The sequence below is a fragment of the Lepeophtheirus salmonis genome, chromosome 14 (assembly GCF_016086655.4).
Source record: "Lepeophtheirus salmonis chromosome 14, UVic_Lsal_1.4, whole genome shotgun sequence".
Taxonomy (NCBI): Eukaryota; Metazoa; Arthropoda; class Copepoda; order Siphonostomatoida; family Caligidae; genus Lepeophtheirus; species Lepeophtheirus salmonis.
Window position 1 is genome coordinate 5,780,544 of NC_052144.2, and position 26,022 is coordinate 5,806,565.

At 32.1% G+C, this 26,022-nt stretch overlaps 1 protein-coding gene across 1 annotated transcript in view; it reads left to right on the forward strand.

Annotated features, from left to right (window-relative positions):
• The window catches only part of Hers (Histone gene-specific Epigenetic Repressor in late S phase), a 49,542-nt gene that overhangs the window by 15,818 nt on the left and 7,702 nt on the right, over positions 1 to 26,022 (forward strand). The gene's annotated exons all lie outside the window — the stretch shown is intronic.

The window sequence follows — 26,022 nt, forward strand, 5'->3', positions numbered from 1 at the left end:
CAGGGATGGTACTGTAAGTGTTTTATATGACCACATATAGTTTAGCATTCACTTGTACAGGGTGCGGTAATATAATTTACAATTAAGTCAGTTAACTACTTCAATAAGGCAGTCAATTCATGTACAATTAATCAAATATTGAAGGTTATTTTAGAAAATATTTATTTGTATAATAAGTAATTATTTAAAAAAGTTGCATCACCATGCACCATTTTTTTAAACAAACAGCTACAAACTGTCATACCACATTGCAGATAATATAAATTTTTTAGTTTACTCATACCCTATGGGAACCGGATTTATTCTGGAAAAACCAACATTTTTAAGACCTTTGCGGAATTGCCGCGCTAGAAAACAAAAAAAGGAACTCATGTTGTTGATTGGTTGAATTCTATGTATTAGTGTTGGATTAAAGTTATAGCTATTAAATTGGAGTAATTGAATATTGTGTCGAGTTCATGTTTTTGAGCATTGAGCTAAGTGAAGCTCGATTAATAACATCAGATAAAGAAAAATATTTTTTCATTGACTTTATTAATGAATTAATTAAGTATGTTTGACTGTCTCAATAATATAGTCAATTATTATTAATCAACCTTGACCTTTGACTCAAGGTAGCTCCAGACAAATATACCATCAGATTCAGGTCGTGGAGCTAGGGGGCCAAATGTCCTTAGACACCCAGTTGTAGCAGTGCTCCTGAAGCCACTCTCCTGGGATCATTGGTCTCCATCAGGGCCTTTCCCAACCCTTTTGCTGTCGATCCTTGTCGTCATTGAGACCTCAGCCTTGTTTATATCTAGGTCGTTTTCTACCGACATCATCAAAAAAAGTGCACCTGCTTTCTTCCTCTTAAAATGTAATAGGCTTAAAATCTTCGGTTGTTGACTCCTTGTCGGCGTTTTGGCTACTAAGTGAAACGTTTATATGTATATTTCACAACCAGAAAAGCATTGAGCAATTTCCTCATCCGGTTATATTTTGCGCCGGATTTCATTGTTACACCCTGTATATTTATTAACATCTCAACCGAATGATCACTACTTCAATTGTATTTTTCTTTTTGACAATTTCTCAAATAGATTGACTCGAAAATTTCGAGTTTGAGTAATTTTTTTTATATAACAATTGTATTTCCGGCGATTTCGAGTAATTATCAGAAAATTGCCGAGCAATAGTCGAATACAACACTGCTCTTTATTATATGTATTTTTAAATATTATTTTTACAGGTATTCCTTATAAACGATTTAGTTACTTAATACTCTCTATGATTTTTTTTATTTACAATCTAAGGTATAAAGAGGTAATTTCTCCATAATCCTGTTATTGTACATTACTATACATAATTTAATATATTTATATTATATACATTCTACCCCTTCCTATAATATTTTTATATATGAATGAGTTTTCCACCGACTCGTAACTGCTCATTTTCGGAATTGTGTTTTTATTATGTACATTAGAATGTCCCGTTTTTGAGTTTATATTTTTCTCACCCTGCAATAAAACAATAAAAAATAAGACTATGCTAATGTTACAGACTTTTCAGGCCCTTTTTTGGCGTGGTACAGGGCTTTTTAGTTAGTTTAATAGTTTAGGGGTGCTCAATGGTTTGCAACTTGCAATAAGTTCGAGACACACACAACTTACTTTAAACTTCAGGATTCTTGTCTCTTGAAAGGAGTTATATTGTACGGCTGAAAGGATATAGTTAGTAACTACGTCATTTATGTTGCTGTGGTTACCATAAAAGACCGATAAGGACCGGTCCTAGGACCTAGACCGGACTGATAGGACTGCAGTCTTTTTAGTGTTTTTTTAGACCGATCCAACACTTATCACTAGTGATAAAGTTATGGTGTATTTTTTAGCTCATTAAAGACGGATTTGTTATGGAGTTATAATTGTAAGTCCTTGTGGGACTTAAAGTTGAATTGAGGATTGACAACAGAGAGCCGATGTCCTTTTTTATTCCCTTCTCCCCCTTTTTCCTTGTCACAGCTGATCTAATGACATCTCATGACAGCTAAGCTGCTCTTCTCCAAAACATTCTTCAAATTGTCAAGGTTACTATGTTGATTTTCGCTTTTTTTAACATCCCCGTAATACACACGACTTTAATCACTTATTATCATATTTCAACTGGTATTCATATTTTATATGTTATTATGTTAAAACATTAGGCCCCTTAAATGAATGATTTGAACAAGGTGTACAAGTTATTTTTCCGTGGTACACCGGATACTAGAAAATATAAAAAGTACATTTTTTACTCTTAGCATCATATTTGTTACTGTACAATTTTGATCAAAAAATACCACTTTTTTTCTAAAGTAAAATGTTCTATACCTCGCTAAAAATGGTTTGAGAAGCCTTTTGGTATGTACCCAGTAAAAAATGTCTTTATTCAGGGTGAGAAATATATTAACACGAAAACTTCTAATATAAATATATGTCTGGATTTCTTTCAGAAGTCTTTTGTTAGTGAAAGGTAGCGTGTCAGGCTCTTTGGAAAAACATTTTTTATTTTTTTGTTCATGCATGTATCTATTAAGTAATATCGTTTCTCTAAATGATTTTTTTTCTTTTATGAAAATGTATCTTCTCGTACGATCCACTTTAGAAAATTATTATTCAGTAATATGATTTAATTAATGTTGTCACCATAATAGTATTCTTGTACTGTTTCCGGTACCAAAATAGATATCGATAATTCGATACTTGTATGTGTAAAAATATATGGTCAAATTTTTTTTGAAGAGCAATTCACATACATTAGCCTCCGCAGGATTTTTGTTTGGGTGAGAGCTAAGTTAGAAATTTGAGGACTTTCAAAGGATTTTTGACAATAATATGAAAGTTTAAGGAACGACAGTTCAACGTTCGGCACTTGAATAGTTGCAAAGATACATAGCAACATGCAGCGTGACTAATTTTTAAAATTTACGGTTTACGATTTTATATGTAGTAGAATAGTTCAGAATTCATTTTAATGTATTAATGTCCAGGGCAACGTCAAGCAAACGTACTCTAGTAACTAATGGAAATCAGTGCAAATACTTATGAAAAGCTGAATATAGCTACAAGTTACTCGTGGGTATTAAAATACCCGTTTCTACCTGATTCCTAAGTTCATTACTCCTGTCTACCCGGTTCCATAAGTAATATACCCGAAACCATCAATCATCAAAGTAATATTCGATTATTGCTATACTGCCTCATCACAAGTGCTATTTTCATTTCTTCTTGATCTTATTTCTTGATTGTCAATTGAACATTTTTCCTATAAATAGTACTTGCAACATATGTATACCTATATTAATAAAATAGAATTGCACTCCTGGTTATTCATAATAACATTAACTCTTGCTTCCTTCAATTTATAAGGATGCTCCATTAAGTAAGTAGATGCAGTATGCCTGAATTGAGTGAAACATCTGTTCTTTTGCAAAAAAATCCTGCTAATTGTCGTAAAAAAGTAACAAGGATTCAACTGAAGAGCCATCGAGTTAGTAAAAAATAATTATGAAATAACGTCACCGGCTGCACTGTATATAGTGCTCCCTGATTTCATTTACCAATGTAGTATCAAAAAAGGAGTAAAATATATCTTTTCAATCTTTTTTCCCCCACTTTATTCGAAGAGTATTTAAAATTGAATATGTTTTGAAATAGCATGAAACATGGCACTACTTTACCAACACAAAAATAACCCATTTATTTTGTTGTTTGCTCTCGATAGCCTTGTCTCACTTGATACTTTATGACAATGTCATCATTTATTCGTTTTGATAAAATAAGGAATTAATAAAGTTATTCTCATACTAATGCTCAGTTTCTAAAAGGACGGGAATACAATTTCTTGTTGGTGTGTTCAAGTTGCGACATATGTGTTTATTGCAACTTGTATAAGCAAATTGTACAAGTTGATATTTCTTCTTCTTAAAATACAATATTTAATTACAACAATGGGTGGTCATTCTAATATCCAACACTTAATTCGCACTATTATTCCATTTTGATCTATTACAATCAGATGGTTGTTATGTATTTATGAGTAGCATAACCCTCGGCGTTTTGAACTTTAATGGGTGTCAGAGGGTACTTATATTTGAGTAATTATTATTAAAAATGTCAAAATGACACCATTAAAATCAATCATTCATGAAGTATTCCATTTTTGTATACTCCTCACCCCAAGTACTGATAATCCTTCATTTAAAATTATTCATCTCATTATTTGTTGCAGCTTGTACACAACAATATTGACCATCTGTGTATTTCCATGTCTAGCTATCTTATACAAATAGAAATGTACTGCTACGCTTATGATAAAATATGACTAAGGGGTATTATAATTCATAATACGGTCCTGAAAATAAAACTATGTAGGATTTTAATATTATGAAATATATTTATGTAATTCATTGTAACAATCCTAGATGAATAATGTGTCAAGGATAGTCTTGGAATACTTAAAAGATAAATAGCAGTTGGTATGATTGACGTATTTGGTAAACTACCAACTGATTTCGGTCCTTTTTCCAGTTTCTTTTTGGAAGAAAGGTTGCATCATACAATAAAGGTAACGACGAGCACACTGAATAAAATAAATAAATTAAGCTCGACATCATGTCTCCATAATAATACTGTAAGGGAGTCATGATCTGTTGAAGTTCGTCATGTTTTGTTCAATTGCTCAGATAGGATTCGTATTAAACATATCCAATTCTTACACAAAAAATTTACATATTCTATTTTCTAAAAGATTAATTAATTAGGTAACACTAATTATGTCCCGATCCTCCCTACACTAAAGTCATTGTTAAAGTATATTTGAGTAGATAAGAGCAAATATATAAAAATAGTGTGGTATGCATTTTTAAAAATTACTTTTATCTTTTATGAGAGACCGTAATATGCGTACGTTAGAATAAGAATCCAATATTGAATTCCGATAATCCTATGTCATCTTAAATACTTTTACTGATGTCGATCCTTACATACATATGTTCAAGTATTAGAAAGTAATGTCTTTGTTTGGTGTGACAATCACATCAAATCATAAAATTTGTATGTTTTTTCTAGAGAGATTTTTTCCCCTTAATATTAAGAAGAATACTGAACAATTGGATGTCGAAATTGAGCCAACAAATAAAAGGACTATACCTTATTTTCGATCAAAAATGTATCCCTTTAAGGATAGCTTTGTTATATATCAAACCCTAATCAGGGGCGTTCGCAGGATTACATTTTCGGAGAGGCTTTTGTATTTTACATTTTTTCCCCAAAAAATTTGAAAGATTAAATGTTTCCGGGAAAAAAAAAAATTAATTTGTTTTTCCTTTCAAAAATCCAAAGCTATTCTCAAAAAATCAAAATTTTTGGAAAAAAATAATTCCAGATAATAAGTCCAGAGCTGTTCACAAAGAAGGATTTTTTTTGGAAAAAATTTCTAAAATTAAATTTCAAATTTTTTGGAGAATTTTTTTAAAAATCTATAGCTATTCAAAGAAAGTTAAATGTTTTGGAAAAAAGAATGGAAAAACTTTATTTTTTGATTTTTTTTTAAAATTTCAATTCAATTTAAAAAATAAAAATTCGAATATTACATTGTTTAGCAAAAAGCAAAAATACCTAAATTTAAGGGCGCTCCAGCCCACTCCTTGCAGACGCTCCTGCATTGGCACCAAGTAGTATTTAGTGCTGCAAGTCTTTTTTTTAAAATTATTGAAGCCATTTGATTAGTTAAGTCAATATTTATTGGAAGTTAGTACATTATTTGTAGTAAAAATATCAAATTCAATTATGATGCAATTTATGACGTCAGTGAAAACACTCTGTTTTTTTTAAAGTTTTTTGTTCCCCGAGCTGTCACTTATCAACAGTGATGAAAATCGAGTGGTTACTTTTATAAAAATGACGTCATATTTTTATAGTAACAAGGCATTGTTTTGAATAAGTTTCATGTAGTTTTATTGGAAAATAGTGCATTTTTTGTAGTATACACATCTACTTTGGCACCTAAGATGGCGTCTTCTTCAACTATGATGCAATTTATGACGTTTGTGAAATTTCGCTATACTACTCGTATTGATTTCCCTCATGTTCCTTTGCTATTATTAGTAAGACTCTCCTACCTATTTTTTTTAAAATATACGATACATAATTGTTAACTTTCATTGTCTTTCTGTTTTCCTGCTAATGTAAGCGATTAGTTTTATTAAAACAAATATTATTTGTACGTAGCACGGTCGGTGATAGTGCTACGCTTATTATACAGCTTTAAAAAATCATGACGTGTGTTTAAAGTAAAGAAAAGACTGAAAGAAGTAAATAATATGTAAATAAAATTGCCATGTCATGGGTTTTTAATCAAAATAATCCCTTTATTTCCTCTTTATCGTCAAAGAAATATCTGCCTTTGCTGTTGCTACTTCTCCATTTAGTTGTTGTATGTATATATACACATAACTGTTTGCTTTGAACTCGCTGTCACCTTGAGCAATACTATTATCACAGTTCAGCTTATGTGATATAAAATTATGCTGAAATAGGCATTTTATTAATGAGATATGCTAAAATATATATTTCATCATTAGTATTGTCACGGTACAATATTTTTGTACTGGATCGGTACCTATATATGTTGTGATGAAAATTGCGGATATTTTGGGCATTAAAAAAAAAACAACCAAAAATCAATATGGTAAGCCTGAAAATTTGAAGAATGTTTGGCAGGAGAGATGCTTAGCCGTAAGGACGTTTCATTAGACCAGCTATAATCAGCTGTGGCAAAGAGGAGGAGGGGGGGTGAAAAGGAAATACACAAAAGCATAGAGAACAATTACTCAACTCTCATCCTTAATTGTACTCTGAGTACAATTAAGGACTTAAAATTATGACTCCTCTAGGTTATTTTCCGTCTTTTATGAGCCTAAACAAATGTTCAATCTGGCTTTGTATATAGTTATAAGGAACTTCACTCCTTATGAATGAAATAATAATGCATGCTAAAAATCCACATGATTTTTATAATTAAATATTGGTATCGGTGGTAAAGTTGGACGTCAAGTTTCAATAAATATCTGTTTTGAGATTGGAAAATGAAAAACGGTTGTTGTGTGTGCTCCTTCTTCTTTTTCATTCATTATTTTCTTAATAATTTTTGTGATAACATCTCTCTTTATAAAAGAATATAGTTTGACACTTACCTACATGCAATATTAAATATAACTTATGTTATTATTCAAATATCCCAATAAAGTTCCCCCTGCTCCTGGATTGCAAAATAATGGGATCTGCATCCATCCATAGTTCCTAGGTGTTCATATTTTTCTATTTGTATTCATAGCAACACGTCTTTTCAACTTCATTATCTGTTCAAGGGATCTTGCCTCTCTGTGCCTCACTCGGTGAATCTCATCTCCTTTAATGAAAAAAATCATTGATTGTGCAGATGCCCCTAATATTGAACAGGAACACGTCATATTCTATCCTCCAAAACCATAACATTATAGGCAGATGATATTTAAAAAAATAAACTTTAATCAATAGTACTATATGTCTCGCTCCAGCCCTCTCCTCGCGCTTGTTCGTATACACAGCCCTAAGTATCGGTCAGGGACTTGAGGGAGAGCAACATGTGTAATAAAAAAAAGACGAAATAAATAAGTTGGGACTATACAGGAAACACTGAAATGAACGAAGGTGTATAAAATATGTCTTATAAAGTGGGAACGACTTTTTCCAGTTGGGAATCTGAACAGGGTTTTTTATTTTCCAAAGCTGTTATCATTATTATTCCATTCTTCAAGACAGATTAACTAAGTATAAAGTAATAACTAGTGGGTGGGCGCATGAATGAGGGAGAGTAGCAATAAGGATTTGCTAAGGAGTTATAGTCTAAATCTTAAAAAAACACTTGTTCTATCATAGAATAATAAATAAACTCCGGTAGTCACCTAAGTAGAAGAATGAATTAACAAAGAAAGGGTAGTCTTTCAGTACAAGCTAAAAAAACACAATTACAACCCTAGACTAAATGAAATGCTTATGCCCTCGATAAAATATTAGGAAAGCTTAGTCCTTATGTGACTAACAAGTAGAATGGAGTATCGAAATTCTAGTAATTCCAGCCTATATGCCCCTATTATATACGTAGTGGGATTTGTGTTTAGTTCCTTCACCTCACAGCTGCTTGCAACAGATCTAATAAAGCATAATGACAGCAAAGCTGTTCTCATACCAAACATTCTACAAATTGCCAAGAATACCACGTTCATTCTCGGTTTCTTTTCTTTTTTTACCATACCAGGAGGATATATTTTATGCATATCTGGAAATAAATATGCAACGATAACTTCTTTTGGCGTGCGCTTATTTTCTCATATTATTAAAGTAAATACTTACACATTTCAAAAAAAGCATGTAGACTTTTTATCTGTGGCGGATCTATTTTACAATATACACTGCACTGCACATAGCCATTATGAAAGATATAATGCAATTATTTGCTAATTATGATTTATAATTGAATTAAACCCACTAAATAGTAAATAAATCGGCTCCAAAACCTTTCGAAAAGGAATTTATTGGACGCTAATAATTCTTAGCTAATGAGCAACGAGAAGTGTCCATTGTTTATCTTAAGTATATTACGTATCAGTATTTCGGAACTTTTCTATACTTTTACGATTAAAAGTGTCAAACAAAAATTTCGTTAACCCATAAAATACTAACAGCATACTTCGCGCAATATTTGACCCTGATTTACTCTTGGGCGTTTTTTTATTCTTTCATGGCAAAATATGGATTTTATTGCTACAATGTTAAGCATAATTCATTATTAAGTCAATTATGTCTATATGGATTAAACTATTCATATCTGAAAGAACAAAGAAATTGCGTTCTAATGGAATATTCATTTTTTTCCTGTTAGTAGCTAATGACTCATTGGAGATAAGTAAGATTGAAATGAGCTTTTGTAGCATTTTTTTGAGAAAAACTTGTATTAGTTAACCTTTATTCTTTTATTTTAAGCTTTGTAAATAAGTGTATGAGCTTTTTATAGGTCCATTAGTGTGTAGAAAATAAATAAAAAAATGTATTTCATTCATAAATTTAGATGTACAAGCAAAGTCTCAAAATTAAAATTATGATTATCTAGGACCAATAGGGCAATAAAATTTATGAAATGGGTCAAATGTACCCAGTTGCTTTTTTTAAGGGTTCAGGGCAATTGACATGCACTTACAGGGCCGGATGTCTGCATAACTTTTGTTTGGAATTGAGTCTAGCTCAGAATTTTTTTTATAAAATAATACATAACTAGCACAACACTAGTTATAAGTTTTGGAACCTGAGTAGAAAGGAGGATCAAATCAGTGTAATTCCTGTCTGTTTCCTTGATAGATAAGGAGTGGGATTTGTGTTTATTTATGCACTTCCTCTCACGACTACTTGCAGCTTATCTAATAAAACGTTATGATAGCTAAAAAACTTAAGAAGAGGAACATTAAGGTCATGGAGTGGCATAGTCAGACTCGGGACCTCAATTTTATAGCAAAATATTTGTCATTCAGCAAGCTTAAAAATTTGGCTTTTCATACTTACTACCAGAATAGATGTTTATTTTTATTTTCCAAAGCTGTTGTCATTATTATTTTATTTTTGAAGAGAGAACGTATAATTATAAAGTAAGCACTAGTACGTGAAAGACGGAGAGTAACCTTGAGGACTTGTCGTGGTGTTATAACTGTAAGTGCTTGTTGTTGGACTCATAGCAGAATTGGGATTGAAATGTGGTAATTCCTACCTACATCATTGCTAGATATACAATGGAGGCTGTGTTGATTTACTTTATCTAATAGATTCTCGCTGCTAATTAAGTGAAACAAAATGCCAGCTAAGCTGTCCTTCTCATAAACATTATTCAAATGGTCAGGGATACTACGTTAATTTTTTATATACCGGAAGGTCATATTTTTACAATTGTCAATATTAGTGTTGGAATATAGTCAAATATTTCTAATTTTGAGTTTTTAAGTTCTACAACGAGTGGAGTTTGTGTTCTGAGAATGGACCAAGTTTCAAGTTATGTTGAACTCGAGATTCTGAAGAAATCCTACTTAATATGTAGGTAATGTGGTTCTCCCTTTTCATACATCAACTGTTCTGCGAGCTCTATAATAAGGGAGCAGCTCCTAGTTTTTTTTAATTGTCCTTTTTGAGTCGTAATATTATACATTTGACTAATTATTAATTCATTACGTCGGTGTGTTTTGATTAATTGATTTTAAGTAAAATCAAATTTTGTTAAAAAAAAAATTGATATTACATTTGTTAATTTAGGAAAATTGTCAACTTAAGTAAAGCTGAGTTGTTGTTTTTCTGTTTTTTTTTTTCGAGTCCAAGTTGTATTCGAATTCATATCTATTGTATATTATATTGGTTTATTATCTCAATAGGATTATGCAAGTGCAATTTGACAAAAAATTGTTTGGATTGAATGAATTCGTAAAATCAATAAAACTACTTAATCTATGGTAGATATAGCTTGAAATACTATTTCAAGCTATATCCGCATATTTAGATATTTTATACAACAAGAATCTCCGCGTGTGTGCGTAGATCTTGTTTCTATGAATGCAATCATACTGCTGTATTGGTGTTGCTAGAAACAAAGAATATGTACCAACACTGTGTTTCCTCCTTCGTATTTACACATTTTGTAGAGATAATGATGAATTGTCTCATCATATTGGTTACTATTGATTCACTTTTAAATATCACTTGTTTTTACCTGATATCACGTGGAAATCTGAACACTTGAAATCTCAATTGAGTAATTCTAGAATACTCAATTATTCCTCATTATTTTCAAAATTTTAAGGTATCCGCAAGAAAGGAACACTATAATTAAAAGTGGGTGGTCTCCCTGTTTTTTTTTTTGTTTTTTTTGAATTGGTAATCTGAAGAATAAATTTTCTGTTCCTCAGGATTTTTCATAATTATTTAACTCCTGAGTTGTGAGACGGAGTCACCTTGAGGATCTGTTGCGGAGCTATAGTTGTAAGTCCCTGTTGGACTCAGAGTAGAATTGAGGATGGAGAACGGAGTAATCCTGGTTTATTTCCTTCTTCCCCTCCTCACAGCTGATTGTAACTGATCTACGTCATGACAGCTAAGCTGCTCTTTTTCAAAACATTTTCAAATATGTCATGTTGATTTTCTGGGGTTTTTCTAACGTGTTCGAAATACAAGCTATTTTCATCACTTTATATGGCATAGCCTCAGGTGTTATTTCTACGCTCACTCCAAGTCAAACAATATCCCCATTCTTAATGATATCACTTTAAATACATGAATATTATAATTGTAGTTTACTTTATGTCAATAAGGCCATTTCTAGCCTTAACTATTACTTCAATGCGCTTGCAAAAGCCGGGGCAGGTCTCACCACATAGTCTGCGGACATGTTGTCTCAATGTTGGTTAACATGGGTCTGCGGACACCAGTATTTTGGTGCTGGACTTCTTGTTGAAAATGAGCGGACATATTGTATAATCCTAATGTTTGTTCTCTGGACTGTATAAAGATCATAGCTTCTTGCGCCTGAAGTCCATGGTGTTCTTGTTGTTTACGAGGAACTTTTGGGTGTTGTAGGACCGTGACTAGGGGGGAGGGAAGGAGTATTAGGGATGCTGTACTCATTAGTCAAATTTTTCGAATAGGCGTGTCAATAAAAGTGTCCAAAACATTGTGCTTAAATTGTCCCCTAAAAAAAAATCCTTGAAACAGCCCTTGGTCCAGGTTTCTGATCAAGGGACTGACCAGTCTCAATATTCTCTTTGACGTCGTAGATAGTCGTCCGCCTTCGTAATCTTTCGGGTCTCGGAGAGGCTCTTTCTTAGTGTTGTGTTGGACCTTATTTATTCTGCCTAGTTCATCTTAGGAGCGGTCCAATCAGTCCTTGCGACTGATTCTTAAGACCGTCGGTCCTTCCTACTGACAGTACTAGAACAAACTAAAAAGAAGAATAAAAGCTGATTGGTGTCATCAAGGACTGAACTTTATAAGTTGTATGCAGTACTGAACTGGACTGCACTGCAGTCTTCAGTCTTAAATCATGAAGAACGCAACAATACCCTTTCTTTCTCGGAGAAGAGCAGATATCTCCATCTGAGCCCTCATTTTGGTACTGATTGTGATGTTTTTAACAGCTAATGATAACAACTATCTTCTATAATGAAATATATAAAAAAGGAGAGTAAGATATTTTAACCTCTTAATATAGTTAAAATAATGACTGTTGAAATTTCCATGTGACAACCTGTATATTTATGTAGTTATTATAAATGTAAAATTACATATTTGTTCTAATGGGATAGTAAATGTACTACGCGTGTTTTTAAAAAGTGTTTGTAGATTGAACATATTATATCTAATAATATTTAACATTAATTTAAGGAGTGCTGTTTTACTTCACGTCACATTGGGTTACTATGTCTCACTCCCTTCCTTCCTTTAGTCTCTTCATTATAATTATCCAATTATTGTGTTTGTACCTACGTACTAGTGCTGGGGCTCGGTCTGAAAATCTTGACCGATCTGGGACCGTACTCATGTTGAACGGATCGAACTAATTATGTCCTTTAAATAAGTTCGGTCTAGACTGGTCTCGAATATAAATTTTGTCTGAATCGATCTCATTTTAAATTCTATTGATGAATTGTTGCTGATGTCATGCATATAGCATCGAACATGTATACGGGGTACACGGTACATAGTGTACCAGGATAAATGATGTTCGTTGTTGGACCGAGCCTCAACACTACAATGTGTGTTCAATATAGGTGTTTGGTGTATTTACCTGTCCTATTAAACGCATACTGTTTATATAATAATTACATTATTATTGTTTTTTATTACGGGCAATAATTTTACGTGATTGTCTTCCTTAATGCTCCTAGAAATGATGTTAAATCTTGTAAATAGTATGCATAAAATAATACTAATTAATGTCATAAATCAGTACCGTATAAAATACTATTTAGGATTTTGATATTATAAAATATGTCATTTATTTTTTAAATTGCGAATAAATAATATGACAATGATAGTTTGGGAGTACTTCAGAGATAAATAGGGTTGGTACGGTGGACTTTTTTGATATTAGTCTATTGACTCCTCATTTCATAGTTATAGTATATTTTAATATCATAGAACCGTGTATCTACTTGATCAAAGAAATAACAATGTTTAGTATTGCAAATGTGGTATATTTTTTTGTTCACTCCTTTTTTGGAATTGGTAATCTGGAGAATGAATTTCTTTTCAAGAGCTGCTATCATTATTATTTAATTCTTGAGTTGTGAACTTTCTTTTCTACTACATCCAATTATATTCAAAATCCGATTGAATATTCGTCTGGAGATATGTAGAGTATCCTTTTGTTGTGCAGATATAATATGTTGGAATCTGAGTACAACAAGGACTTATAATTGAATTGAGAATTGAGGATCGATAATGGAGTATGTAATTCTTTTCAATGTCCCTTTTTATTTTTTTCTTCCCTACTCCCTTGTCACAGCTGATTGTAACAGATTTAATGATAGCAAATCATGGGTTACTATGTCAATTTTTGATTTCTTTTTTAAATCCCGAAATACACGCGATTTTCATCAAACAATGCACGTCTGAACGAGTGTAGCTAAAGCTCAGTGTGTCATATTAAAAAAGAGAAAAGACAAGAGTACATATTAATCCTTATATTAATAATGCAAAGCTTGTATGTCTTTTTGTCCATATCTAATCACTCCGGTCAATGCCGGGTAGTCCATGATAAATTTCAAATATTAATTTTGTTTTTGGAAGAAAATATGAAAAATCCACAGCCATACACAAAAAATTCATTTCTTTCGATAATTATTTTAATCATTTAATTAAAAAAATTTGAAAAATTAAATTAAACTTCAAATATTTAAATATTTAATTTTGTTGTAAAAAACAAAACTTCCTTTATTTGGGGGGGGGGGGCTACTGTCCCTCCCTCGCCCTGTGGACGCCCCTGCCATACTATTTATTGCTTATAAAAATTTGATTGAACTATCAAGGTTTTTTAATAGTATTATATGAAACGTTGCTCATTTCATTGTAGGCAAGAAATGCAGAAATTGTATGTTAATATGTTAATAGGGTCATTTTTATGTTTCTCTAGGTAAAAACAATCAGGAACACACTTCAAATCCATCCAAGGGCAAAAAATTGTTGACTAGTATTATTATGTAGATAAAGATTGTGCTAATTCAAGTCTTGAGTCTTTGTTCCAGGAAATATAGACACTATGTATCTATTTTTTATACACAAATAAGAGCAACCTAATTTATATGTGACCTACTCTTCTTTTTATAGACCTTCGTGTCTTTTAAATCATTAATAAATAACGTCTCTGCATAGGCATACTGTAGAATTTCTCATTTCCAGGGAAGTTTTCGTTGAACGGGATACCCGAAAATACTTATAACAATTTCTCCAATTGTCTGAACTGGGTATTGAATAAGTTTTGCATCACTTTACTAGCTGTACTTTTTTTTAAATATGAACTAGTGTTGGTTTGCCCGGCGTTGCTTGGAACATAAATTATTTAAAATTAATTATGAACTCATCTGCTTCATATAAAACAAAAAATAAAGATCATAAAATTTTAAGAATTATTTTTGCTATATGTTGGTACGTATCTTTGCACACTTTTTTAAAGGAGATTATAAGGTTTATAGATGAAATAATATTCAAGCACCTGCGGTTATTATTGTAAAAATCCTTTTCTTCCTTTTTTTCTTTTCTAATCTTTATAATCTCCTTAAAAAAAGTTAAGAACCTACATGAAAAAATTCAGAAAATAAATTTATTGGTTTGGTCGTGAATCCCGGACAGACACGCAGAGACATTTGCATTTAATAATATGAATGAAGTGAAATGAACTTGGACATTGTAGACATTAACGATAGATTTTTTCTATATAAATACAGGAACATTATTTGTGAACTTGTCCGCCATTCACGGCAATGATACCCTCCAAGCGAGGCTGGAAGGTGCACACATATGTGAGATGTAGCTCCTGCTCATCTTCTTCCACTCCTTACTCGTAAATGACTTGAGGTCTGCAATGCTGTTTTGGCGAAGTTGTCAGGCTTTGAATCAACTTGCCACCAGGTGCTGTAGTCCAGTTGGTTAATGTCCGGTCTCTGGTGTGGGCAGAAGTTAATTAAGAAGATACGGAATTGTTGATGCTTTCAAGTCAAGAATGGGATTGCTTTAAATCTCTGTGACTTCCCCTTAACCGCTTTGACATCTTTATACACGGTAGATGGGTCTAAGAACTTTATTTCTTCGAATTTGGACGTGGACAAGACTGGGACCTCGAGAGCTTTTGGCAGCTTCGTAGGTCAGTCTGAGTAGCCTATCGCTATTGTAAAAATCGATGCTACATGGAGCGCCTGCAATATTCCATTAATATGACTACATAATAATTTGTTGGATGAAAAAATGACTAAACATAAAACATACAGATAGATTTTCCTCCATTAATATAGACTAAATGAAACTTGAATTACGAAATACATTCAAATCCATATTAAGGAAACTGTTATTTGTAGATGAAAAGTTGACGATATCCGTATTTTTTTAATATTCGAGTTATATGAATAACCAAAATTTGTTGTACTTATGTAAATAATTAATTTTGAAACTTCCTATTTCAATGCTATTTCTGCTTGATTAGATCCTGTTTTTGACAAATCATCGAGAATTTTTAACTTATCCTTCAGCAAAAGTGTTTTGTGGGTTACTCATGAAATGTATCCGTATTTATTGAAAAGGAATGTGAAATTATTTTAAAAGGAAATATAGAGTAAAAAAATGTTGTAGCCAGTTTACGATTCTACCTATATAAAAGAAGAAATTCCTCATAGTAGCTCTTCATTCTCATGAATTCCTATGAAGTTGATACTTAAAAAGGGAAGAAAAAGTTAACTTTATGCGGAGTTTATTCATGTTTATAGAATTTTATGTATTAAAAAATTGATATCAAAGACTATAAGCGTATTTTTCTTATATCTGGATTTGATAGTAATTCAATGTGTTAATTCTTGTAAGACAAAACCCGGGATTGTGAGATATAACTCCTAGTACATACTCTTTTAACATTAAGTTAGTAAAAAAAAGCAATATTTTGCATGTATTTAATATTCGATTAGTATGCCTCAATGATTTTTTTAGGTAAACGAAGAATTATGTTAATTTTGAATGATTTACCTCTATTTTACTTGTATATCTTTATCTCTTGAATGTAAGGCTTGGATCTCATTTAGGGGGGCCATGCATGACAATGATTACACACTACTTTAGTCACGATACCAATAAAAGTAGAATACAAATATTTTGGTCGGGAACAAATTTTTCCGAATTTCCAAGTTCCTCCATCTAAAATGCAACAATTTTTGAAAATCACAAAAATTGTTATATTTAAAAGATATAATTTGGAAAATTATATTCATAAATACCATTAAGGGGGATACATCCTTATGAACACTCTCAATTAATATAGCTTCATTTTGCCTTGATGAACAGTTTCAGCCTGGTGCAGAACTTTGCGCAGCAGTTTTTTACAAAACATTTAAAAATAATGATATACACAAAATACTTACGTGGAGGGGAAAAAAGTTGGGCTGTGGAGAAGCCGAGATTCTTGCTTTTCAATCTTGCTGAGGAGGATTTTGCAGAGGGTAACATTCTTTACTCGATCCAAATGTTTCAGCCCCTGAGGAGGAGTTATCTGTTGGCATTAAGGTTTAAGTCTTGCTTCACTTAGCAGTGGTGTTCTGATTGCTGTCAAATTCACGAGCAAGGCCATTGCCGGCCACCTTTCCTTTTCTACTTTGAATGTTGCCTATTAGTCCCTCGAATAATTATTTTGGGCTTTATTTGGACCTTGTGAAAGCTTTTGGTGTCCCTATTAGGGGCATCCATTACACAGTAGAGCGTTTAAAGCCAAGTACTTTACTTTAAAGATCTGTGATGGTAATTATTCTTTTTCACGTGGATAGTTCCAGAATTGTAGGTTTGCAATGCTCCATCTTTTTGGTTATGATGCTCATATTTCTTGGTTGACTTTGTTTACTTTTTGTTAACAGCTTCTTTAGACAATTGTTAAACATCGAAATATGACAAATATATACAAAAAAATGTTTCATTTTAGACGGAGAGCCATATGAGTATGAATGAGTGATTTATCAAATATGTGACTTGTCAACACAAAAAATAAAGTAATAATCGTTTAATTATATCAACTAATTACAGTTTTGGGTGTGCCGAAAATTGTATATTAGGTAGCCAAAATTGATCATCAAAATAAAAGAATGAGAAATTGACGGATTTTTTTTACAGGACCTTATCAGGGCTAATTTAAGTATCTTAATTCAAATAAAGATTCTTAACTAAAGCTATCATGAATAACACGCTCGATACTAGATGCAGAAAGCTTGGGAAATTTCTTTAATATGCCTACATTTTTATTAGCATTGAGACAAATATCATTATAATGGAACAGGAACTTTTGGGTAGTTACTATCTAAATCTTTGGTTTTTTTTTAAATTTTCCAATGGTGTTGTTGTCATGATTGCTTATTCAGTTCAATCCAGTCTTTGGACCGGTCCTAATATATAAATTATAAGTATAAAGTAATCACTAGTGTGTGAAAGACGAAAAGTAACACTGAGGATTTGTTGCAGAGTTATTTGTGTAAAATTGAGAGTAGAATTGAGGATCGACATTGGAGTAATTCCTTTCCATACCTCAGCTAGATACGGAGTTGGATTTATGTTTATTTCCTTCGTCTCACAGCTGCTCGCAGCTAATTTAATGAAACTGTATCAGAGCTAATCTGCTCTCTTCCTTTCAAATTGTACGGATGGATGCCCACGTTCATTTTCGGTTCCATTTTTTAAGCATATTTGCAGGCCACATTATATTAATCCTAGCTGATCTACCTACCAAGCGTTCGATTAAAGAGGTTTTTTATTGGTCTTCCAATGAAATTTTTCCACTTATATAAGGTGAAGCTAGATTTCTTATTTAACAAAAAGGTGGTGTAAGATTGTTATATCTGGATGATTTATAAAATAGAAGCAAAAAGGTTAGAGATTGCCACATAGGTCCACTTCGCCCATAGCAACTCTGACATTGTTTAGAGGATGAAGGTTATCTGTTATATTGCGTAGAAGGTCAAAAAGCTTGTGAAGTATGTAAAGAGCCTCAGGGATTGGCCTAAAAGTGATCGTAGGTTCAACAGGTGACAAAATGGTTTACAACAGGCTACTGGCTAACAGTAGCTGACTGTGTATTGATCTTGCTATAGATTCACAAGACCTTAAAAAAGTCTTGGAAGAATTTGTGGGTACTCCAACAGGATAGTGCTTAGTACAGGCATAGTTAAATCGTATTTGGTCGTATGTTCGATTGAAAATAACCTCTCATCGTTGTCCAGAACAACAACTACATAATACTTTTAACTTCTGTTATCTTCGTATAAACATAACTGATTCAAATGTTATTACTAATATGCGTATTCCTATTCTCTTTGCTTTACGAATAGTCATCTGTTTACTTCTTCTTTTCAATTGGAAATGTATTTAATTTTTATATATACTATCTCTCCTTTTCTTTATTTTCAATTCTAGGGTTGTCGTTACCTTTTTGCTACCTTTTCTTCTATAATATATATTATATTATATAGATACATCATACATTAAGTGATAGTGTTGTTGTATATCTATGTATATAAGCAGATGCGTGTTCCTGTTTTTTCCACTTCTTCATTGTAAATTATTGTATAAATATTCGCTTTTTTTTTGTGTGTATACATTATAAATAATTCTTTTTTTAAATATGTAATAGTTTTTGTCCCTTGGAATTATTTTTTAAAACATATGTTTCTTTAAGAGAGAATGTGTGAAGAGTTTCACATTTCCTATTTGTTATGTACATACCAGTAGTTAGTCGAGTGTGTTTAAAAGTAGCAACGATACGTAAACTACACATATATTAGGAGGGTTTGTTTTTAAACATTGCTCGAAATTATGTATCGGCTATTTCGAAAAAGTTGTGATACAGTAAAAAAATAACTTATGCAATATTTCATTTACCTACAATGACATCTTTAGGTAGCAAATCTAGGTCAAAATTTAAGAGGAGACAAAAGTTCTTATTTTCGTCAATTAAGATACAAATACAGCATACATCATTATTTTGTTTTTATTTATTACTATCGATAGTTCCGGCATTTCCTGGAGTAACTAGACGTCTGCTGAGACACAAAATTTGCTTCCATACTATAGATGATAACTACCCAAGAAATCCACAGTCCGTTTTTCATGACCAAACTCACATTCAATACAAGAATACATATGTCGTGTTTTCTCTCTTTTCAAGAATGACAAGAGTTTGAGGAAAAAAATGTATTTCTAGGGATGACTGATAAGGGTTTTAGTCTTAAGAGCGCTCACCAATAATAAAAAATCAACATGGATTTGAAAAATGATAGATTGGGGAAACGTAATTTCGTATTATTCATTTTATTCCAATGCTGTATAAAAGAAATGTTACAATCATCCGATTTAAGCCAAGTATGCCCGTTCCCTTCTATAACTTAAATTTAAATTCATAATATCCTTGTAGAAGCCCATGCCCCTATTAGCTAAAAAATTCGGACAAACAATTTTCACTGACCTCTATTGCGGCCAAATTTGTACTCCAAGCACGTTGGTCATAGACAGGAGCAGGTATGAGTTACTTGGTGCCAGATCCAGACTGTAGGGGCGATGCATAAGGACATCCCATTCGAACTCCCGGAGCTTCTGATGTTGTCTTGATGAAACACGATTTCTCTCCTATTCACCAATGCTGACCACTTTTGTTCGATTACCAGCTTCAAACAGTGGAGTTCACAATAGAGGACTGAATTGAGCGTTTGGTCATAGGGGAGCAGCTCATAGATTATTCGCTGCCAATATCACCAAATACATAGCACCACTTTGCTGGCAGTCAATCCTGACTTAGCCACGGTCTTGGCCATTTAATTATTTTTTGACCACGATCTCCATCACTTGACATTGACGTAAGTGATCCATTTTTCATTGCTAGTCACAATCTGCTTCAGAAATTGCATGTTTTTCCTTAAAAGTAGAAATATGTTAAATATGACAAATTTCTTCCTTTGAGTCCTCTATACCCGAAGGACGATAACTCACGACGGAATCAGCCAAGTTACAATATTATGACAAATGGTTTGTAGTATACACTCACAACTTTACTACACCTTATCGTATGATTCGATGTAACTAACAATCAACAAGATATACTTTGTTAAAAAAAGTGCGTAAAAAAGAAATACGAAATTACTCATTCCCAAATAAATATATTTATTTGCCGTCTATATTTAATTCGAATCTTAATATATATTAAAAATGCAAATGAATTTGGTATGCATAAGAGACCAATAATAAAAATAAACCAGAAACAGTGCTCTTGTTATACGTACACCCATGCAGTATTTCATGAATATAACTACATTGTTATTTCTTATATCAAAAATAAATACATTAGGGATCACTATCGACAGTGCCCCTTGTATACACGTTCCATGCTTCCAATATTTCATTGTATTTATATACAGTACACTCAATGCCTTATAGTCATATATTCAGACATTCATACATTTAGACAGAAAAACAAACTTTGCTCTATTAATATAGATGATAGGCATAATTCTAAGCCTTAAAAAATATTTATAAAGTTTTTTTCTAAATCTACCGTATGTAGCAAAAGGAGAGATTAAACTATGAGAATTTTGAACTTTCTTATCTGAAAATGTGGGGGGAAAAAGACGGATGCGCCCTATACGCAATTCATCAAATTTTCTTAAAAACTTTTGAAACACTATTTATAGGTTACAAGAATGTCTTATTAAAATTGTTTAATGCAAAAGATCTAATAATGTCCCTTTTTTAACTTTCTACATTATTAAGTGGAGAGTTTCTTTTGTTTTTTTTCATAATTTGATCGAGATTACCTCGTAAGACTCGTATTACCCCATTTTCCCATTGTCTTTTTCATACTATAAGACAACTTTTCCGAACGAGGCATAATCGAAATTCGAAATATGTGGAAAAATAAACCTCCCTAAAATATATCTATATAATAGTTGTTTGTTCTTTTTTGCGATTTATATTGACCTCATTCCACTTTATCCATCCTCAATTATCATATCTATAAAATATCTATAAATTTAAAAAAAAACTAAATTCGTATTTACTTGTAATTAGTATCTTGCGTTTTCATTTGACATTATCATATTGTTGATATCTGGCATTTTGAAGGCTTAAACAACCGATTTGTGTAACAATGAAATCTCTTTTTCCATTTGTATATAGGACAATAAGGAATTATTCCATGCCCATATTGGACTTGCAAATATAATAACTTCAACATTTCCTCTCTAATCAAAAATATATACCTATATTGTCTAGTTTTATTATATATTAGACCTAATATGTATTAAAAATATAGTCTTACATCGTTATACAGTCTTATTTCCTTAGTGTAGACTGTAAATTTCACTATTACAATAGAAATTACTAGAATGGGCACTCAATTGAGTGGAAAACTTCTGCTTAAAAGCAAATTGAGCTATGTATCTTAATTTTGCATTTTTTTTTTTTTTTTTTTTTTTTTGCGTTTTGAGTTACCTTGTCATTTGAACTTGGTCTCCCAATATTTAATGGCCTTTTACTGCGACCATATATAATCTTCGTACAAAGTTTATAAAAAACGATTTGTAACATTTGCCTTAATCCTGCTGGCTAACAAACAAACATAGACAAAAACCTAACCTCCGTTCAATTTTGTTACGTAATAAACAATTATCTAATTATTCTACTTTTTTCGTGCCTAATCGATTAATATTTTTGTACAAATCATGCTGTTTTCTTATAGATTTTCAGTACCACAGCTTACCTTGCTTACAAAAAAAAAATACACATAACCTCCATAGGTCCTTAAAATTGTCAGTCCTCGGGACCGGTCCTTAAACTGTAGGTCTTTAGAAATTTTGTTGAAATGGCGATTGTTTGTTAAATCAAATAAGATATATGAGATATGTATTAAGATCATTGCATTTAGCTTGCAAAAAATATTCGCATTTTCATTAAAATACAAGCATATTTTTATAGTTATATAATTTATTATTGTCTATAACTGAATAACTAAGAAAAGGAAAAACACTCTCAATGATATTACCAGGGATCGATTTTATGTCAGAATGACATCTCTGGTGTCTTTCATAAAAAATATATACAAATACATTATTTTCGATTGAACTATAATTTAATATCATTTCTGATTTCATCAAGTATGTACTTAAATTTTAGCAAATATTAAATATGTAGGCTTATAAATAACGGCTTACTACAATTTATCAGTGTTATTAAATAATTTCATTAATGATCTAATTAAGTTACGTATTTATTATGTAATATCAGAAGTACTCGGCATTGCCTGGAATAATTAAGTATCAGCGAAAAGAAAAACTTTGCATGAATAAAATAGAAGATAACTTACCGAAAAATCCTCATTTTTATTCACTGTTTTTCAGTAACTACTCAATACTTAAATCAATTCAAATGTCTTCTGTCTTGAAGAATGAAATAATAGTCTAAGGAAAAAATTTAATACGTTAAGATGATTTATGAGTACTCTAATCTTTAGAGCTCTCACTAGTAAGTACAAACAAAATTCATTTTAACATACCTTCAGGTATTAACATATACTAAAAATGCATCTGAATTATGATGTACGTAACAGATGGGCTGAAAAGTTCCCGACTTCAGAAAAAAACTCTTATTTTTCCGTTCAAAATTGGCTTTTTTTAAATTGTTATTAGATTTTTTTTTTTAAATTCGTTTGATGGAGCGGAGTCCCCATACCACAACATTTAGCTATCACTTAGCTGGAACGATGTTTCCCCCCATCAATAAGCAGTCTAAAATTAAAGCACGAAATTGTTTTGATCCATTGTTTTAGAATTAGCAAAAGTAGATTCAGATTGTCATGAAATTTTGAGATCTGTGTTTTGAAGTTGTTACAGAAATTGAGGGGAGTTTAAAGAAATAGCACCGTCTATGCGTGAAGTAATACATGCATCCACCTTCAATATTTCAATAATACGACTGCATTATTATTTCATATTTAACAATAATATTTATATGCTTTAGATTAGTGAGCACTATATACAGTGCACCCGGTGACTCGTTTTCCGATACAGGGTTCGCGGAAAGTTACGTTAAATGTTTATTAAAGAACTAAAGGTATAACTAAATACATAATTTGCAATTATAGACATAGGTCGACACAAGTTTCAAAAACAGGTGACATAATTTTCATTCAGAATGGTCACGCTTAGCCTTGACCACATCCCGAAGTCTCTTTGGAAAGGACTTGCATGCTGACACCATGTCCACGGCGATGGAATCTCAGGAAGCCACCAGTTTGGCCTTCAGGTCATCCAAATTCTTGCTGGAGGCCACACAGGCCTTCTTCACCTTGTTGACTCTGTGGCCAGACCTAACTCACCTTTTTTTATTAACAGAATCCGATCATTTTGGGGGGTAAAAGCCTGTTCCACTGTGAAAATCTGTGAATTTTGACTGCCTTGGGGACTCCAGGCGTCCTTTTTGGCCTTGGTCTGCCTGATCTGGTTCTAGATCCTCGTACCTCTCAATGGTTCTCTTGATGAGCATGGGCTATTCAGGATCCTCGAGATGGCTGGTTGAGATTTGTCCTTCCAGTAATCCTTGATTAAGCCTCTCTTGGCTACCATTCTGGTTAACAAAACTGTAATTTTATTCAAAACTTTTTGTTTTGTTTGAGTTTCGATCCAACTAGAGTTTAAACATAATATTTTACATATAATTAAATTATATAAGGTTAATTTAACAAGACTTTCCGTGGACCCTGCATACTCGTACATACAGAAAGACAAACTTTACTCTATTAATATAGATAATGTAAATAAATAGAACGTATATTATGAAATAATTAATTGCAGGATTTCCCTTAGGCGTACTTCAAATTGTTGGTCATACCCCTATTTCTTTTGAGATGAAAGATTTCGTGGTAGAATATAGACGTTGTGCATCATACTTAGTCATTAAGAGTTTAGGACATACTATTTAAATATTTCACATTTTATGGTGTGAGAGTAATGAAAAGGATGATATAAATTCCCTTCCTTTAGGAAAGCTATCATCATCATCGTCTTAGTGTGGTGGGAGTAGAAGAGGATAGGATAGTAGTAAACACAATAGTGACATGTCAAATATGATCTTATATGCAGTAGGTGGTAGAGCAATTATTTTTTAATAATAAAAAAGTATATGAGAGAAGAGTAGTGAGAAGAGAAGAAGAAGACTTACAATGTAGAACATCGAATTAGGAGACAATAGACTGTTCCATTCTTAGTGTAATATTTTTATCCCCTTGCACAAAGACCTTTTCTGTTGGAGACAATACAAAAACTGGCGTTGGCCAAGGTATATGCCTTTCGGGTCTTTTTTGTCCTGGTACAAGTTGGGAATTTTATCACGATATTGTTATTGGGAGCCGGGTTGGAGGGACCATGGATGAATCAACATTGATCAGACAATAAATACTATACATAGAAAATAGGACCGACAACTAATCATTAGTCTTAATCTCCATTTTTTATAATCACACTCACACGTAGCTACTCAATGCCAGGGTTAATAGAAACCATAACGCATGTACGACTGTTGTTTCACTTCCACCATGCTTTTTTATATTTAAGTCACTGTGTATGAGTGGTTGTGTGTTATGTTAAAATCTGTCTTTGTTACCTAGCAGTGGGTACGAATCATTAAGTTGAAAATTCTAGCAATAGTGACGTCATAGACTATGATTGGTTCCGTGCTTTGTCAAAATCTGCCTGTCTTGTCTAGCAGTCAGTACGATATATCAAATTGAAAATTCTAGCAAGCTCAATTACATGATGGTCTAAACTTGTTTTCCTATCAACCTTGCTCAATACTTCATAGGTGTTGAGTTTTATTTTAAAAAAATCATAAATTAAATTTTTTCTGGCGACCCCTGAATTTGATCAAATGCCTTTTTTAAAGAAGTAAATCCTTTAAAACAGGGGTCGGGTAACTTTTTTGTGGCATTAGCCAAAATACCTTATAGTAAAATTAATTTGCACACAACTAGTGGCATGTTGTATATTTGATTATTTCATTTTCCACTAGGAAGTAGTACTCCTGTTCCACGACCACTCCTTTGAAAGAAATTTTTGCTACTTTCATAATTGTATTTTTTTTTTTTTTTAAATCAAGGGAAAATTCCTTGATTACGCGGTGGGCTACTCCCCCTTCCTCCCTGCGAACCCCCTGATTATTTTGTTTTATGTTGAATAAAACAGAACAAACACAATGAATCATTGCGTACATAATTAAAAACAAGGGATTTGTAACTGATAAACCGGATACTAGAAAATATCTTCAGTTCAATTTTGTATTTTACAAGAGGCTCACAAATGGGGTCAATTTTGACCCCAAAAACTTAAAATAAAATGGACCGAAAGGCTTGTAACTTGGGCAAAGTCAGTAGTGTAATGCTCACTACTGGAAAAGGTATTCCTGAGGGTGGATAAATATATTAATCCGAAAAAGGGACAGGCTAGTAGAACTTATATTCAAGATTTTGTACATAGAGAGTAAAATAAGAAATTTATAGTTATTAGAAGAAGTTAGTGGGGGGAACTTTAGCTTTCTTCTTCTATTTAAAATCTCAACAACTTTCTTTTTGTGAGTAAAAAAAAAAAAAGTAAACTATTTATTAAATAACTGCGTTAAATGTATAGGAAAAAAATCCCTTCTACACTGAAAA